Genomic DNA, 9,319 nt, shown 5'->3' on the forward strand with positions numbered 1-9,319 from the left:
ACTCTTTCCTTGCTGTTAGGAAAATTTTATCACCTCTAACTATAAAAATGATAAGAACTTCATTGGTGGTTTGGGTTTTTTAGTGAATAGAACATCTCAATGATTTCAGTTATATTCCAGATGGACACAATTTTTATAATCAATGCTCTAAACAGGCATAATTTATTCACCTTATATTTGAGAAAGATGCTCAAGTGTCACCTAGACTCCTGCTTTTTTGTTTCTACTTGTATGTGTTCTCTATCACAGACTGAATTACTCCCAAAACAAATTAAAAGAAAATCAGGGATATATTTTGCTAAGTGACAAGATTGAACTTTGCTGTCATGTCATTTGCAAGGAAATGAAAAGTTGACTTAATGTCTGATCCAACTCCCATTTCAAATCTTTCCCTTCAGTTTAACGGGAACCAAATTCTCTGTTGACTGTGCCCCATGTTGCATCACTTAATGCATGCTAAATGGCTGCAAAATGCTATCATTCTGATTAAGTAGCATTTAATATGCATTTGGCACTGTTGTACCTTACTATGTAAGGGCCACGTCTATGCAAGACACTGACTGTGCAGTTGTTACTGTGCAGTCATTTAATACTTGTATAAACAAGTACTAAATGACTGCACAATAACTGGAGTTACTGTGAAGTAGCACCAAGGAATAGCTTTTTCATGACATTGACTGTGCAGTATCCCAAAACTACTGCACAGTATCATCACGTCATGCTTTCTGTCACAAACTACTTTGCAGTCAGCATCTTGTGTAGACGCAGTCAAGGTGCAGAATGATGGAACATAAGATACAACTTACAGAGTGAAATCCTAACCCCATTGAAAACAAAGGGGTGTTTTGCCACTTTCTTAAGTATAGTAATAAATTCATCCATAGAGGGATTTAATAAATGGTACATCTACACGAGACGCTACTGCACAGTTGTTACTACAAATTTATTTAGTACATCTATTACCAAGTACTAAATAAAATGCACAATAACCAGAGTTGCTGCGCAGTAGCACTGGCAAATGTCTTTTAGGTGATGCTATTGCGCAGTAGCTTAATAACACTGCACAGTAGTGTATTAACACTGTCCATGCTGTGATGTGCTACTGTGCAGTATTTTCCACCTACTGCACAGTCACTGTCTCATGTAGACGTGCCCATTATGACATATATATGAGGTGTAATGTTAAGAACCAAGTAATTTTGACTCAGAATTTGATCAAATTAAATTACAATCCAAAGAAGCAATGATCAGATGGACTGACTTAATGATGCTGTGATTTGGGAATGTGACCTCATTCTGTGACAAACCAAAGCTCTTACCTTCTCTTGGACAAATAAAAGAACTCCCTAAGTCAGGAGTGGGCAATTATTTGGGATGGAGGGCCACTTAAAGAGTTTTGGTGAGCTGTTGCAGGCTGGGGGTGGGAGGAAGTTGCTTACCCAGCCTTCGCCCCCTGTCATGGCTGTTTACACCACCTGGCATGGTAGGGAGAGAAGGAGGCTGGGGAGATACCAACTGATCCTATTGATTCCCCAGGAATGTGCAGGGAGCAGGTCATGGCTCTGCCCTGGGCCCCAGACCCAAGCTATCACTGCTCCATGATCCTGGGCCCGGCTGCAGCCCTGGTCCTGCCCACCCATCCCACTCGCAGATGCCACTCCCCACTTGCCTGAAGCCCCATCCCATCCACCTGGCCAAGTGTGCCCCATCCATCCACAAGCTTTCTGCTTGTCTGCTCTGTCCAGCACCCCCAGGAGTGGGTGTGGGGCAGATGGGCCAGGATGCCCAGGCAGCAAGGCCAGGTCCAGTGGTGGTAGGGACACTGGCAATGGCAGCTGGAGCATGAGGGCAAAACTGAGCTGCCACTGCGAGGGCTGCTGGGAAGCTGAGTCTGGTCACCCCACTGGCCCCACCACACTGCTACACTGCTCAGCCCTGCAGACTACAGCTCCTGGCATACCTGAGAGCTGTGCATGAGGATAGGGTGGGCTGTGATTTGCGCCAAGTGGCACCTCCATGCCTGGGGGTGGTGGAACCAGCCCAGGCTGCCCTTGAGCTTGGACCCACCATGGGCCAGATAGAATCACTTGATGAGCTGAATCCAGCCCACATATTTTTGCCTGCCCCTGCCTTAAGTTTTCTCTTCCAGGCAACTTCCAAGATAAGCATACTCCTGGCGCACACGTTTAGAATCCTTGGAAAGCATCGTTCTACGGCAGAGCAAAAGACTTTGCTTTACCCACTAGGAAGCCTGGAGGGATGATTGTTTCTCTTTAATAAAATAAAACTCTTTCTTTGTTCAATAAAGGTAGGTGAGGCTATCCTAAGAAACTGCTATAAAAGTTTCCCCTTTCAGCAGCTGCTTTGGTTAATTTGGGAAGTGTAAGGAATTGTCACAAAGGATGCTCTAAACAAACATAAAAGATGGTGTATCTTTCCTTCTAAATGTATGCTAGAATCCTTTTCACTGGTAGTAGCAGAGAATCTCACTAAAGTATTCATATTGTTACTTAAAAATATACTATTGTGGATGTGCTATAAATACCACTTTAAATAGTAAACGCACTGAATGTGGCATAGCAGCTGACTCTTCTAAAGAGCTTGAAAGCCCTATGGGGCGCATCCATGACCGGGAACGTGTTTCCCTGGGGACAAGTAGCAGTGGCACACCTTGTGCTGCTGCTATGTATCCCTGGCAAACGCCCATGCCACGCATGCTCTGGTGCATGGCATATTACCCCAGGTGGGACAGGGGAGGCCGGGGCCTGCAACTGTGCTGGCCCCAGGAGTGTTAACTTGGGTCCTGTGGGCTTCTGGGAGCTGCAGCCACAGTGCTTCTGCAGCAGGGAGCCCATCTGGCAGCTGAAGCATGGTTCTAGCCAGCCCGGCTCCAGTTTAGTGTGGCGCATGCTGTCACCCCACTTTTGTTTAAGCATGTTTTTTTTTTTCACCCTGGGATCTCCCCTGTGCCCTCCCCACCCACCCCCGAGCTGCAAACTATCAGCACGGGGAATGCCTGCATGTCTGGACGTGCCCATAAGGAAGCAAGGATGATACAGTTAAAAAAGGGGCAAGATGTACTTTTAGCCAATGAATCCTGGGACCTGAATTGTAGCATTAGCAAATCTTCATGGTGGTAGATTGCTGCTATTAATAAAGATTCAAATAAGAGTATAATCCAAAATGTGAATTGTGTCAGTGCCAACAGGTATTATATATGCTGCCAGGGATAAGGTAATTAACAGAGTATCTATCTTAGAAAATTACTTGTGAACTCTGTACTGAACTTATATTGAACAGCACATCCAAATTAACCATTTCTATGATTTATTAAAAACATAACATACTTTTGGTAACTTTGCGGAGTCTGACTTAGACAAATAGTCATTCTCACCCCATCAGATGACTTCCAGGCATCATTCTTCATAATACATCTTCAGCCAAATAATTGAGGTCTCTATGAACTAAATCTTCTTTGCCATATTCACTATAAATATAGATACAGCTGTTGATGCTGTGTGCGCTTACCTTCAGGCAACTGTTGACATCTTTACCAAGGCATACAAGAAAATGGGACTGATGCTTAATATTCAGAAGTCCAACGTCCTCTGATGGCTAGAAAATGGTATTTAGAGATTGGCTTTTAGGAACTGGCTTCTAGGCAAAGTAGATATTGCATTAGAACAAATGTCCAGGGCAATGGCAAGGGTTAATTGGTTTCTAAAAGCATGTTTGTGACAAAGTTTCCCAGCCTTCAAGGCAGACACCATGTCTGAGGCCAAGGGACATACAGGCTGGTAAATTTGCACACTGTTCCCTGAAAACCCATAACAGAGATAAAGCATTGACGCCAGGTCACAGTGCCCAGCTGCAAAATCCCTGGGATTTCTGGTTTTCATGAAAGTACCAAATTAGGAGGCCAGGCATGCCCAAAGTAAAACACTGGTACATGCCCATATTGAGATGTATGCATGTGATGGGTTTGTGGAAACGAAGGCTGACAAAACAGATCATGGACACTATGACAACCACAGGGAAACCAATCAATAATGCCTGGAAATGAGTCATCAGGAGGAAAAGAATACTAAAGTGGGGATTTCAAAGCAGCAGGTGGCTCCGGAGTGTGGAAGGACACATCACCGGTCCATCTCACTCATCCCACTGCAGGGTGGGCCTCCACCCTCAACCTCCAAGGCTGCTGACATATGGCATTCAAGAAAGAACCACAGGGTGAAGCTTTCATACTGGCCAGTTGTGCCTTTTCCCTATGACACCCTTAAGGGGGTTATTTTGTTTTGTTTCCCTGCATTACTTTTACCTGGTATCTCTGTGTATCAATAAAATTTGCCTATTATTGAATGGAAGAAGTCATGATTGGTCTGAGGGTTTGAGTCCACCCAGAATAAGGTATCTGGGTCATAAATCCAGTGCCAACTGATGCAGTAGTGTGTGCTCACTGGGAAGGAGACCTTCAGGCAATCATTGACATCTTTACCGAGGCATACAAGAAAATGGGCCTGACCCTTAACATTCAGAAGACGAGGGTCCTCCACCAGCAAGCTCCTAATGAACAGTCTCCAGCTCTGGTAATCCAGATACTCAGTGTTCTCCAGAGTCTCACTGTGGATTTCCCATACCTTGGAAGCCGTCTCTCATAGAAGTCTGACATCGATGAAGAACTCCAACATAGTCTCAAATGTGCAAGTGCAGCTTTTGGATGCCTGAAGAAATCAGATCCAAAACCAAGCTCATGTTTTATCAAGCACTCATGATCCCCGCCTTGCTGTACAGAGCTGAGACGTATACATGTACAGGAGATATCTAAAGTTGTTGGAGAAGTGTCATCAATGCTGCCTGCAAAAGATCCTCTGAATCCAGTGGGAAGAGAGATGCATCAACATTGGCATCCTCCTGCAAGCAAGCACCACAAGTATTGAGGCAATGATCATCTGACATCAACTTTGTTTGGCTGGCCATGTCATCTGGATGTCTAACTTCAGACTCCCAAAGCAAGTTTTATTCTCCCAGCTCAGCCAAGTTGTATGCTCAAGAGGCAGGCAGAGAAAGCACTTCAGAGATGTCCTCAAGGCCAACTTAAAAAATGCAGCATTGATATCAACTCATGGGAGACTATTGCCCAAAACCACCCCAAATGGAGGAAGAGTCTACTGCAGGGATCTCAGTACCTCATGACAACAACAGGAGATAGAAAAGCAGGAGCAAAAGAAACAGCATGTCGCAAATCAAACCAAGAATCCAGTGCCACCAACCCCACATGGAAACACGTGTCCAAGCTGCAGTAGTCTGTCAATCCTGGATAGGCCTCATCACCCATCTTCAGACACACAGATAAGATAATCATGGAAGACAATCATCCTTGACTGCAAGGGATTGCCAAAGAAGAAAGGATAGATATAGATAGACAATTTCTGGTCAGTCTGTACAAGAGAGTTTGCATCTTTCATCACAACAATCAACATTTCAGATCAGATACATCAAACACTGTTCTTACAAATGTATTATATATAACAAATGCTAGCATATTAGCAAGGTTTCATTCATAGATCCCAGAGCTCTGTCACTACTAATAGCTGTCTTGTCTCTGTTCCTAGCAAAGATAAGCCTCTCCCAGAGCAACACAGGAGACATGGTAATGGCATTCCCTTCCTCTGTTTTAAAGGTCAGGTATACTCTGGGTGCAAATTTAAACTCAAGAAAGAAAATTATACAAAGCATGAAAAATTCAGGCAGCTACACAGGCCAATTGAAAATAAACCAGCAATTTCACTATTTATTCACTAGAGGGAGTCAAGTGTGTATGTGTCTTGTTTTTAAGTCTTGAAGCTGACTGGGGCTGCTTCAGTTTACAAGTGAAAACAGCTTCCTATATGCAGGTTGGCCTGCTTGAAGCTCATTTGTCACAGCTACCTCCATAGCGAGCATTTCATTTCTACAAGTGCAACCACAGAGTTGAGTTACTGGTGAAAAAAGCTCCAAATGAAACCAATATTATTGATTAGTTCCCCTCAAACAGCCAGAATGCAGGAAGAAATGAGTATGCCTTCAAGCAAGGGAAAGCATAGGAGAGAGAGGCTGAATCTCTAGTTTGTTCCTGAGGTATTGTAAGCAAGTTAACTATCTTTTTTAATCTTGCATTTACCCTATAGCAAAATAAGTACTTAGTTTTTAGTGGTGCTATAGATAAGCAAGCTATGTAAAGATTAACTGAAATGCACTGGCTTGAAAAATAACAAAAGCATAATGCTTTTAGAGAGACTACTTAAAGCTGCACCACCTCATGTCTTATCCCAGTGACAGTTCTTGTAGTCTTGTAGTAAAATGTATATGCACTGTAAGTATCCTGTATTATTCTCAAGCTTCGAAACCATAGCTATATCCGTTATATAGTAAATTCCAGGATCATTTGGTACATCAAGGGTAGCATGGATTTGTGCATGGGTTTAATTACATTGTATTTTTGAGACCTAGAAAAATTGTTTCTGTCTCATGTTTTTAATTTTGACCTCATACTATATAACTACTTAGCGGACCTCCTTTCTCTAGCAAGGTAGACTGTGCAACATAGTATTGATCTCACTGCAGTACAGAGACATACTGAAATATTGATAGCCAATTACTTTGTACAGGGCTTTCAGAAAGTACAGTAAACTTTCAGAAAGTACAAGTACTTGTTCAGGGGTTTGCTGGACTAAATCATTAAAAATGCCTTCTGACCGTTGCTCCTCTTGGAAGTCATTGTGCTGTATCCATGACATGGTTTATTGGCTTATTATAAGGATATAATGCATTAGGGAGTCAGTACCTTGCAATAGAAGTATCTACTTACTATCCCATAAATCCCCTCAGTAATCTTGTATCATGCTACACTATGCAGACAGGCCATAATGTTCCAAATCAGATGTCTATAGCCAGGAATCTGACTAAAAGTGACCTGATTTTTGTTTCCCCCGCCTAAGGAGCTGAGCACCCACAGGTCCTGAAAGGCCCTTCCAAAAAGCAGGCCATCTCTCCATAGTTTCTTATATATGGCTCCAGCAAACCAACTGTGATGGAGTTAAAATAATGGCTACAACCTGTGTGGTGCACCTTTGTACCCTCTTGTTAAGTAAAATACAGTCATTTTAAAACAGATCCTGAGAGGAATCAACTTTCAGACAACATCAGACTCTTTTTTTTCTGTGGCCCTGGAAATATTCGTGCTGATCAAGATCTGCTCAGTTTCACCCCTGGCAGTATCACTGGTGCCCGCATGGATGACCAGCATGGGGTGGTAGTCAGATAGCTGGATGAGTCTCATTAATCCTTCTGTGACATCTCATATCCAGGCTCTGGTCAAGCAGCAGACCTTCTTAGTCAACAGGTCAGGTCAGCAGATGGAAGCCTCATTCCCCCACAGAAGGGAGTCTCCAACCACCACCACCTGTTGCTTCTTCTTGATGGCAGTGGTCTCGATCCGTCAACCTTGGGGATGCCTGGTCTGTCCTCCACCACTGGAATGTGCTCCTCCTCCTCTGTTGCTAGGGCTCCATTTTTATTCTCCAGGCAAACCGCTGCAGGTGGCGTTGACGAGTTCTGCTTTCTACCAGAGGTCACAAGCTGCCAGTTTCTGCCTTCCTGGGACTCAATGACCTCTTCCTTCTCTAGCACTGCCTTTTGCAGTCCTTCCTCCACAGTCCTAGAGGTTTCCTCCAGCACTGAATCAATGAAGTCCCCATGGTGGAGGATGCTTTGGAGCCTTCCCACTTCCTCCTGTAGTTCTTGCCTGCTCCCCAAGGGACACCACCAGGAGGCAGCACTCACATTGCAGGCACTCACCCACCTGGCTGTCACTGGAAGGAAACTACAAACCACCGTCCCCACAGTGCCAAGCCAAGACCTGTGTGGAAGTCTTGTTGGTGAGCGGTCTTCCCTGGAAAAATGCCTTACAGGTGCAAGCGGAGGAACAGCTGGCAGTGGCAGTGGCAGTGGCTCTGGCATTGCAACATCCTCCATCCATTTCTCTGAGTCTCTTAATCTGCCACGTCTTTCTTCCTGCTGCTGTTTCCAAGCAGAACTTCCCTAGCAAATTCCCCTGTAAGCTGGACTGTTTCCTGCTCCTTGGTCCCAAAATGTTCCCTTTTCCCTGCTTCCTCTCATCAAGCTTACAGTAAAGGAAGGTGAAAGAAAGTTTCAGTTTCCATTCCACAGTGTGGCCCAGGGGAGAATTCACACTAAAACAAACAGGGCACATTGCGCTTCAGTCTGGATCTTTTTCATCCCCTGTCAACAGAGATCCAGGACACTAAGGCAGCAGCCTCTTTCCAGTGGTCAGAGATAGACCTGTTTGCAATGGCTCTGTGCAGTACATTCAAATAATTGAATGATCTTTCCTTTTAGTTTATGAAACCTTTACCTTTCAGGAACTCTTTGAGTTTACAACACTATCTGCTTGCTTAGGCAGGCAAGATTCTTTGAGTAGATGTGATATATTTTATTAGACCACTGAGTAGTTGGAAAAAAGTTCTTAGCAAGCTTTGGGCACAGTCACCCTTCTTCAGGCATATGAAGTCTCTGCTGTTCTTTGTATCTGCTTCCTTTGTATATTTTCTATTTTTCAAATGTAAAAAAACACCAGAGGCTTGGATGATCCAATGGTCTCTCAAAAGAGAAGGGATGCAGAGAACATTTCCCTCATGAGCTTTGTGGATCATCTGCCTTCACTGTAATGCTATAACCAAGCTAAACTTTTACTGTGTGTGGGCAACAAAATTGGATCCTAAGATTACCAGGTTTTGTTCACAGTTTAAAAATGCAGTGAAGCCTTCACTGTAATTACATTTATGTTTATATTAGGTCATGATATTCATTTAATGATGAGGCTTATGGTCACAAATGTCAGTCTGCTGTTTTAGCCAGCTGACATTGGAATTAATGGACAGTGCATGAGCTAAGACTCCAGCATAGGGTTCTCTTTACCTGCTTTCCCCATCCATTGTATTCAATATAGTTAATGAAGCACCTTTGGTTTTACTTTCATCCTCAATAATAAAATAAGAACTAATTGGGCCACAAATAGGGTATTTACAGGGTGCATCTATACATGCAATTGCAGTGCCTAAATAAACTGCAGAGCTTATTGCTCTGAAGTTAATTGGGTGCACCGTTTGAATGTGCACCTGTGACCAATTAACTCTGGAGCAATAAGCTCCATAGTTTATCTGAGCATAGCACATGGATCGGGGCAGAGAAGTCCCAGCTGGCAGGGGGCCTGGGAGGCTACCTTGCCAGCCCAGGGGTCCTTCCCCCAGTTCAATGTGCT

This window comes from Alligator sinensis, unplaced genomic scaffold (genome assembly GCF_000455745.1).
Source record: "Alligator sinensis unplaced genomic scaffold, ASM45574v1 scaffold1494_1, whole genome shotgun sequence".
NCBI classification, from domain to species: domain Eukaryota; kingdom Metazoa; phylum Chordata; order Crocodylia; family Alligatoridae; genus Alligator; species Alligator sinensis.